Source organism: Polistes canadensis, unplaced genomic scaffold (genome assembly GCF_001313835.1).
Source record: "Polistes canadensis isolate GaletaPanama2010 unplaced genomic scaffold, ASM131383v1 scaffold_62, whole genome shotgun sequence".
NCBI lineage: Eukaryota > Metazoa > Arthropoda > Insecta > Hymenoptera > Vespidae > Polistes > Polistes canadensis.
The window spans coordinates 516,123-525,618 of NW_014569609.1; the positions used below are offsets into that span (position 1 = coordinate 516,123).

At 31.2% G+C, this 9,496-nt stretch overlaps 1 protein-coding gene and 1 long non-coding RNA gene across 2 annotated transcripts in view; one reads left to right on the forward strand and one right to left on the reverse strand.

The window, feature by feature from the left end:
• The window catches only part of LOC106786007, a 226,729-nt gene that overhangs the window by 14,911 nt on the left and 202,322 nt on the right, over positions 1 to 9,496 (forward strand). The gene's annotated exons all lie outside the window — the stretch shown is intronic.
• Positions 6,202 to 9,496, reverse strand: part of LOC106786008 — a 14,985-nt gene continuing 11,690 nt past the window's right edge. Inside the window, exon 3 of the long non-coding RNA XR_001381601.1 lies at positions 6,202 to 6,284. This is a non-coding gene — a long non-coding RNA (uncharacterized LOC106786008). The remainder of the gene's footprint in view (positions 6,285 to 9,496) is intronic.

Below are 9,496 nucleotides of genomic sequence, written 5' to 3' on the forward strand. Positions count from 1 at the left end.
TTCTATATTGATTATTAATTGATTATTATAATTCTTATGTATATATCGTAATACATTTTTTGTTTATTTAATTTACAATTATTCATAAATTTATCATGAATATAATGTTTTCACATTAGTCGAGTCATTGATCTATGTGCGTGAAGAAGATCTTTATTTAAGGATTATCTAAATATTTTGTTCGGACCTAAAAGATTAAATAGCATTAACTCTTTAATTATCGTGGATTTTAATCAAGGCTTATGGATTGCACACTCGAAACGCATTTGTAATGTCGTTAAAGTATTTTTATTTCACAGAGATATCTCGATTGTCTACGTACATAATATATATACGTAAATACATATATATATTTACACACATACATGCATATATATGCGGTTCGTTATCTCTATGAAAAGTATTCACGCTACGAATTAAAAAAAAAAAAAGAAACATGGGGAAAAGTCAAGTGCACTGTCCTCATTTCAGTTCTTTGTGAACGCATTCGTCGCACGTTTACAACGCTGTATATATATTTGAATACAATCGTATCCAATGAAAGTGTATTATCTTGATAAAATGATTGAATTCAATAAAAATATGATTATTGGTTTTTCTTCGAGATAAATATATTATAGAAATGAAAATATTTTATTCTTCATGATCGAAGGCACTTTTTGAACGTTCATGGTCTACCAAGTTGAAATTATTGCTACTTTTAAACCGCATTCAATTTTTCTATTTGTTCTTTTTTGTTTACAAAATCAGAACGAACTTTTTCAGGCAACCCAATACCCACACCACCCCTGTAACCATTAAGTTGCCTGTTGCTGATTTATCGTTAAAGAAAGATAACTAATTTTATGAATAATATGACACAGGAGATTAATTAGAAGTTTTGTTTAATGATCAACATTTAATTATAATACATTAGACATTTTTTATATTAAATAATATCAATAAAAGAATTATTAGAATATTCTACATTTTTATAATTTGTTTATATATTATATAAACAAGAATAAAATAATATGAAATTAACGAATATTAATGTATTAAATTACGTTTATTAAAAATATAAATCGATATGAATTTTTTCGGCAACCCATTATAATTAATATTCATATATATTCATTATTATCATCATTATAATTATATTTATATGTATATATATATTCATTATTATTATTATTATAAATATATATATGTTTTCCATATCGATTTGATAACTTTTTCTATTTCCCTTTGAATAAACTTTTCCCTTTTAATATTTGAAAGAGAAACTTATACGTTCGTTTCTGACGTTGTTCACGGTTAAGTGGATTCGAAAGAGAAGAGATGTAAGAAGAAGGAGGAGTAGTATAGAAGAAGATGATGATGATGATGATGATGATGATGATGAAGGTAAAACAAAAAAGGAAAATAAAGAAGAGAAAAAAAGAAAACACAAAGAAAAAGAAAATAAAAGGGGTAGAGAAGAAATACTAAGCTTGCTCGGCGGAGTGTAATTTTAGATACGTCTGTAAACCCAAAGAAGATGGAAGTGTACATGTTGTACGTGATTGGTTCGCGTGTTAGTGAAGATGGTTTAATAATATACACATGGTCAGGCGAGTAGTGCGAATACGATAATAAACGATCGGATGTGTACGAGTGTTCTATGTTGAGAACGTCCTAACCTGACTATAAGTGGATTTATGTGATTGTTATCATTCTCATAATTGATAACGATGAGAGAAAGAAAGGGTGAGAGAGAGAGAGAGAGAGGGGGTCAGGGGAAGGAAGGAAGAAAGAAAAATTTCATTGTTATACACACGTTCAGTTTTAGTATACAATTGAGCGTACTAATTGTTAGCTTAACACCTTTTGGTTATACCGAAATTTTCAAGCCCCTTAATCTCATATTAATATTTCATATTATTTCCTTACTTGTTTAAATTACAGATTTAATGAATTATAGGACACATGAGATTAGTTAAAAGTTAGTTTCGACTAATTAGACATGATAATTGACGTATTAGACGATTTATTATTTATATCAGACAGCAAAAGTATGATGATATAGTTTCATATTTAAAAAATTCAATTATGCGAAATAATGAATATTAATTTTGGGTATATTACTTGGAGATTATTTTTAAATTATTCTTTTTCTTTTTTTTTTTGTGTACAATAATAACGTACAGAGAAATATTTAAACAATAATTGTTGTGTATATAAATTGAATGTTTCGTTATATTAATTGTAGAATTTTGTTTCTGTCGTTTTTAATGTTTTAAAACAGCGTAGCTTTTGATAAAATAGATTTTTCAATATATCAAATGATTTAAACTATTTGTATAATCATCCTCGGATTGTATATGACTATATGGTAAAATGAAATATTACCATAAAGCTATTTATTCTAAGCTGATTTTATAACGTTTGTAATAAAATATCTGAGAAAATATTATCTGTTTTATGTTAACGTAATTACTTAATAGTCTTAATAATAAATAGCCGACAAATTAGTGTTACTAGTCGTTACACTTTTTTTTTATTAGTAATAATAAAATCAAATTCTTAATGGGGATGATGAAATTTTACTTACGATACGGCGTAACAATAAAATTCGCAACTAAAGTACTCCATAAAGCTAACTTATTTTATGTGTGTTAACGTGTAACATATTATGGCATTATTAAATAGCCAATAAATTAAAGTATTATCAGTTATTATATTTTTTAATAATATTACAACAAAATTGTGAATGAATATAAATTTTTAATATTAGAAAAGTTATTGCAAAAACTATTAAATTTATTATAGATACGTGTTTTTACAATTGTCAAAATCATAATTATTAAAGTAACATTAATTAAAAACTAGTTTGACTTGTTCCCTATTACAAAGTTAAAGAAACAAATAAAATAAATATCTTTTATTTTATTGTAAAAAGAAAATTAATAATTACAAATAATAAAACAAAAAGCCACTTCTCTCCTCGACCAATTACGATCAACAACAACAACGAATCATTTTCCTACCTCCATTAATTCCGACAATTAAACAAAAATACGAGTAAAAATAACAATAATTAATAAATTAAAATCAAACCCCCCAATTAAACAATATAAAACAGTCCATTTAACCAATTACCAATTATGATCAATCATTACTACGATTTTTAAAACGTGCATTTAGTGGTTAACGCAAAACGAGTTCCAGAACAGGCTGAGAGGCGGGGGTTGGGGGTTACTTTGCTTACGTAAGAAACGCTTAAAGGATTTTTCACGTAGACCTGAGGGTATACTTACCTCGATAGCCTTCTTCTTCTTCTTCTTCTTCCTTCTCTCTCACACTCCCACTCCCCATTTCTTTTTTTTTTTTATTTTTATTATCCCTATCCTCGACTTGGTGTGGTAGGAACGTCGAGCGCACGTGCGTTTTCTCGTTAGAATCCAAGCAGACTTTAGGGGTGCGAGAAAGAGGCAGAATATATGGGGGAAGGGGAAGGGAGGGGTAAGGGGGAGGGGGTGGACGGTGGTTAAATTTCAGACGGCTGTGCGAGGAGTAATCGTGTCGGCATGGATTCTAACCACGAAGTGAACGCGCGTGCTTTTGCAGATCTCTCTCTCTTTTTTTTTTTTTTACTTTTCCTTTCTTCCCCCTTCCCCCTCCTGATTTTTTTTCTTTTTTTTCGCACGGAATAACTACGAGAAGAGAAAGAGGAAAGAGAGGAAAGTCGCGATTCTTGGTTGAGTTAGAAGAAGGAAAACGCGGCACGTTATTCTTTTTCATGGTGGTGGTGGTAGGTAGTAGTGTTCGTAACTACACCCCCCCACCCCCTCACCAACCCTTAAACGTTATCAAAATTCCGCGCGTCTTTTTTCCCTTTTCTGTCGTCGTTGGCCCCTCGCCCCCCCCCCAACCCCCTCCACCATCTCATCTCATCTTTACAAGCACCATGAAGAAGAATCGTTTTTCTTCGCGTTTCTTCTTCTTCTTCTTCTTTTTTATTTTTTTTTTTCTTCGTGCTCACACGAGAGGGTTGCACGAAGGTTGTGTGGTAGTGGTATGGTATGGTATGGTGGTAGGAGTATGACGAGGAAGAAACCTCATTTTAGTAAAGCCTCTATGTGGATGGGGGGGGGGGCGCGTTTCTGTTTTCTTCCTTGGCATAATTTGAACGTGCATCTCATGAGAGAAAGAGAATGAGAAAGAGAATGAGAAAGAGAATGAGAATGAGCCTGAGAGGATATTCTCAAGGAGAATGGGATACGCTCCTCGAGTAGTGTAACACCCACATACACACACAAACACCATGGGGTGGTAAGCTTTTCTTACCTTGTACGACGCGCCTTAATTAATCTCCTTTCAATTAGACACCACGCCCTTTGCTACGTTCCTACAAAGGATCCCTCTCTCCTTCTGCCACCCTTCCCCCCCTCCTTCTCCCCTTCCCTTCCCACCCCCCCCGATTCCTTTAGGTGGTGCGGTTAACGCCTTAAGGAGCAGGCGTGAATTTGGAACGACGTTGTCTGATTACCGTTCGTTGTTTGTTCAACAACGTCTCACGCGTTAAACACCGGCCGAATACGGGTGGGTCTAGGTATTAGATAGAAACTACTCTCCAACGACTATCTTGTCTATGTATGGTTGTATCTACTATAGATGTGTGTGTGTATATATACGTACAGGTGTGTAGAACAACCGTATCCCTTGCTAATCGATGTTTCCTTTGGATCCGTTCAATGCATCATCTAATCGTTTGTGTACAGTATTGATATGGTTTAATATGTGTGAGATTATTTTTTATTGTTAATAAGCAGTTGTTTATTTGGTAATATAATATTGTGTAAAAGTTATCGTGTCGATTGATACTTGAATATATATTAAGGGATTATATATTTATTATTGAAAAGTTTGTTTATTTAATTAAGTCGATCTTTTGTTTTGAAATAAAATTTGAATAAATATATGATTATTTAAAAGAAGTATTTGTCTTTGAATATAATTTTTGATTGGAGTTTGTAAGCAAGTTTTTGATGCAATCCTGACGAATTTATCAAATAATTTAATATTGTATTTATATGAAATTATTTTTGTTAGTGGTTGATTGATATTTAATTTGCCGAAATATTTTCGTTTTGATTGACATATAAATATATGTTCAAATGATTATACTTTTTATTTAAAAATCGTTTAATTAAATTACTCGTCCTTTTTTTTGTTTTTAAATATAGAAATGAAATTCGAATAAATATGATTGTTTAAAAGTAGCATTGTCTTTGAATATAATTTTTTGTTTAAATTGGTAAGCAACTTTTTGATGCAATCCTGACGAATTTTTTTATCAAATAATCTAATATTATATTTATATGAAATCATTTTTGTTAGTGGTTGATTGATATTTAATTTTCTGAAATATTTTCGTTTTGATTGACATATAAATATATGTTTAAAGGATTATACTTATTACTTAAAAATTATTTAATTAAATTATTCATTTTTTTTTTTTTTTAATGGAAATGGAATTCGAATAAATATGATTGTTTAAGTAAAATATTTGTCAATAGAAGGGTTGTCTTTGAATATAATTTTTTGTTTCAATTTGTAAGCAACTTTGATGCAATTCTGACGAATTTATCAGATAATCTAATATTTTATATTTTTCTTTTTATTTATCTCATGTTTTCTTATATTTTATTGTTAATGAGATATTTATATAATATTAATTATGGTACAAGTGGTGGAACAGTAATGGAAAAATATAACGAAAGTGTGAAATTTAATTTTTTATGGGACGGTTTTTCTGTTCTTTTGAGAAAATAGACTTCTTAATGGTATCCCTGTGGGTTCCATGTTTTTTAACTGATTAAATCTTATTTAAAGGGCCATGAATAAGATAGAACAAATTACATTTTAATTCAGAGGTTTTTTTTATAATATTAAAAAAAAGTTTAATGAAGACGCTGGGTATTTAATTTAGTCGGTAAATTGGCTTATAATTTAATTTCTTAGAAAAGTTAATATTTTGATTTTGTTTTTTAAAAAGATAAAGTACAAATTGTATTTCATATTTTTGATAATTTCTGTTATATATATATTATAGAATTAAAAAAAAGTAACTCAGTTATGTCATCGGTATCTCCAAATATTTAATATCCAATAATTATTTCTTTTAAATTTATTTAAATTAAAAAAAAAAAAACAATCATTCAATCATTCCATTCGAATAATACATCATAAAATTTGTATCTCATATTTTCCATATATTTATTTTCAATTAGAATCGGAGAATGCTTTGCATTGTATCAATCCTGTAAAAAAAATATTATAACAATTATTTATTTTAACATTTTAATTGAAACAAAAGTAAGTTAGTTATGTTAGTATATTTTTCGAAATAATTTCATGTGAAAATATTGTTCGATAATCTCTCTTTTTCTCTCTTTTATTTGTACCTTTAATAAATCCGTTTATTTTCGAGTTTCTGGGCGTAGCTTTGAGGATTTCCTCGTAATTACATAAGGCGTTACCCTTTAACGTTCATTTACACGTCCCCTCTTTGTCATACTCACACCTCGAAAAGAGAGATCCCCTTTTCTCGAGACTACGCACGAGCGTATAATCTGCTAGCAATTATAACGACTTAAATAAGATGAAAGTTCGAGACTGCTGTTCTTCTCTCCCATGGATATAAAAGTAACGATATGAAAAGAGAAGTAAAAAGAAGTAAAGAGAAGAGAAGAGAAGAGAAGAGAAGATGAGAAAGAATGAAGAAGTTTTTCACGCTCGAAATCAAACAGATGCCGATAACGTAGTAGTAGTTGACATCAAAGTTACCGAAAATACGACACACAAATTACTTTTCTTTCACGTTTTCTTGCGTTGCATTGATATATATTCAAAAAAAAAAAAAGTGGTTACTTGATATAAAGAAAGAAGGAAACATCATTTATTTTTTTCTACGAGAGTGTTTTTTCATCATCTAATTTTACAATTAGTAGAAATAGAAAAGAAAATTTGACTGCTAGACGGGGTAATATATATGTATATACGTATTCTACGCGTAGACAAAAGAGTGTACTTTAATTTAATATAAAAATCATTAGGATCCGCTTGCTATAAGTATAAAAAATATTTGCTGAAACTTTTCAAAGAAATTGCAAAGATGCACAATTTACAGCATTGCATACTCTGACATTTTCTGAACTTTACATGCTAAATTTATAACTYGATATGGTATTCTACGCRTAGACAAAAGWGTKTACTTTAATTTAATATAAGTTTCATTAAAATCTATTCACTTTTAGTATAAAAAATATTTATCAAAACTTTTCAAAAAAAATTGCAAAGATGCACAATTTACAGCATTGCATTCTCTGACATTTTCTGAACTGAATTTATAACTCGATATGGTTTAAATAGTAATTTGATATTCTATAGGATATCAAAAGTATTATGTTCGATGCCTAGGAAAAACTGGATGAATTTTCAATTTCTGACTTCGTCTGAAGGCTCTTAGCATTCATAGTAATGCCGAGAAATTACTAGTAATGACTGATTTCCGGCTTTGACGATAACATATATATAATGGAAAGAGAATAAAAATAAAAATATAATACAGCCGAGTATTGCGCAAATACAAAAACAAAAAGAGATAGAGATAGAGATATAGGAAAAAGTAGAGAAAATTTTTCGACTAAATCGAATAAAGGATAAAAAGTAAAGTACGCCGAATCCATCGCGTGGGCGTCGTCAACTAAGGGCGGACTAAAAAAGTTATGATCGAACCTTGTCGAGTTGCGAGGAATCGATCAAATCCTTTCTCCGAGTGCTCTCTTTCTCTCTTTCCATGTTTTTTTTTTCTTTTACGTTCATGGAACGACTCAAGAAAACCGATTCATACGTTCTGTGAAAATCTTTGAAAAATCGTTACCCTACTCCACCTCGATCGTTTTCTTCTCTCTCTCTCTCTCTCTCTTTCTCTCTCTCTCTCTCTCTCTTTCTGTATATATTCCTCTCTTCTTCTATCCTAATTGATTTTCCTTGCTGGCTTAGCGAGCATGATTCTCAAGGAACTTCCTTTACACCTTAGCCAGAGTTTTCTCATCGATCTCGAAAGCACGGTCAGCGTGTCGGAGAGTTTCTTATCCTAAGTGGTAGCGATTTTCACCGAGGGACAAGTTTCGGCTAAGATGGAGTTCAAGAAAGAACAAGTTAGAAAAAGAGAGATAAGAGGAGGAGGAGGAGGAGGAGGAGGAGGAGGAGGAGGAGGAGAAAATAGAATAGAAAGAAAACGAGTTGCCATGGTAGGAGGAAGAGGTTTCGAATAAAATAAAAAAAAGGATAGATAGATAAGAATAGAAAAAGATAGAAAGAGGGGTTGAGAAGAAGGTTGGAGGGGGTTGCTGTAGTGGGTTGGGTGGATGGGTGGGGTTGGGGTGTAGAATAAAAAATTGAATGAGTAGAATAATTAAAAAAATGAAAAGGTCGACGTAACACAAACCTTGTTCGCCCGTAAATCGTACCACTCTTCTAGATAGGCTTCCTCGCGAGTGGAATTTACAGAATTTGCTGTGTGTGTGAGTGTGTGTGTATGTGTATGGGCCGCATGCTAACGTAGATTATAAAGTATGCAAATATGCAGGAGATGGATCGGCAGAGAGCGCGTTTTCCCAACCGAGAGAGATAGAAAAGGATAGAAACGTTGGTAGGATGAAGGGGTTGAGGGGAGGGCTGTGGATCTGGAGGAGGAAAAGGGATGGGCTGTTAGATGGTAAAAGACAGAATGAGAAGGGAAGTGAGATTACGAGTGTGACAGCAGCGGCTGGTTGGTTGGGTTGGTGGTATATTATAACCGGGCAGAAAGAGAGTGGACGAAAAGTATGGACTGGCAAGTGGTGTAAATCCAATTTGTGCAACATCGTAGGGCTTACGTCGTTTCATTCATTAGTTCTTATTAGGTAGCATTATGCTAGACAAGAGAAAATCCTCACCTTCCTTTTCCCTTTCCTTTCCTTTCTTTCGGAAATTAAAGGATAGTTATCATAATGTTTCTTTTTCTTTTTTAATTATCTTTGGAAGTAGCGACAGAGAAATATAGAAAATGAGAATAAGATAATGAAATCTTCTTTATCGATTATATTTTTTGATTTTTTTGTATTTTATTTCATCAGGTGTTTTGCGATATATAAATGATACTTTGTTTTTTGTATTCTATTTCATCAAGTGTTTTGTAATATAAATGACATTTTTTTTATGTTTTATCGATTGACGTAATGTTTAATATTTAATTTACCTAATGATAAGGTATCACAGGGAACTTGGACATAAAAAAGAAGTAGAATTTAATTTAACTAAGTTGGACGTTTCGTCCCTTTATTGGGACTTCTTCAGCAACTTAATCTTGCTACCCTTTTCCCGAATGTGTYAATTTTATTTGAACAATTGTTTTATCATTAGGTTTTTAATTTGTCAATGAAAATAATTCTTATTGAGTAGCATCATGCAAGACAAAAGAAAAGTC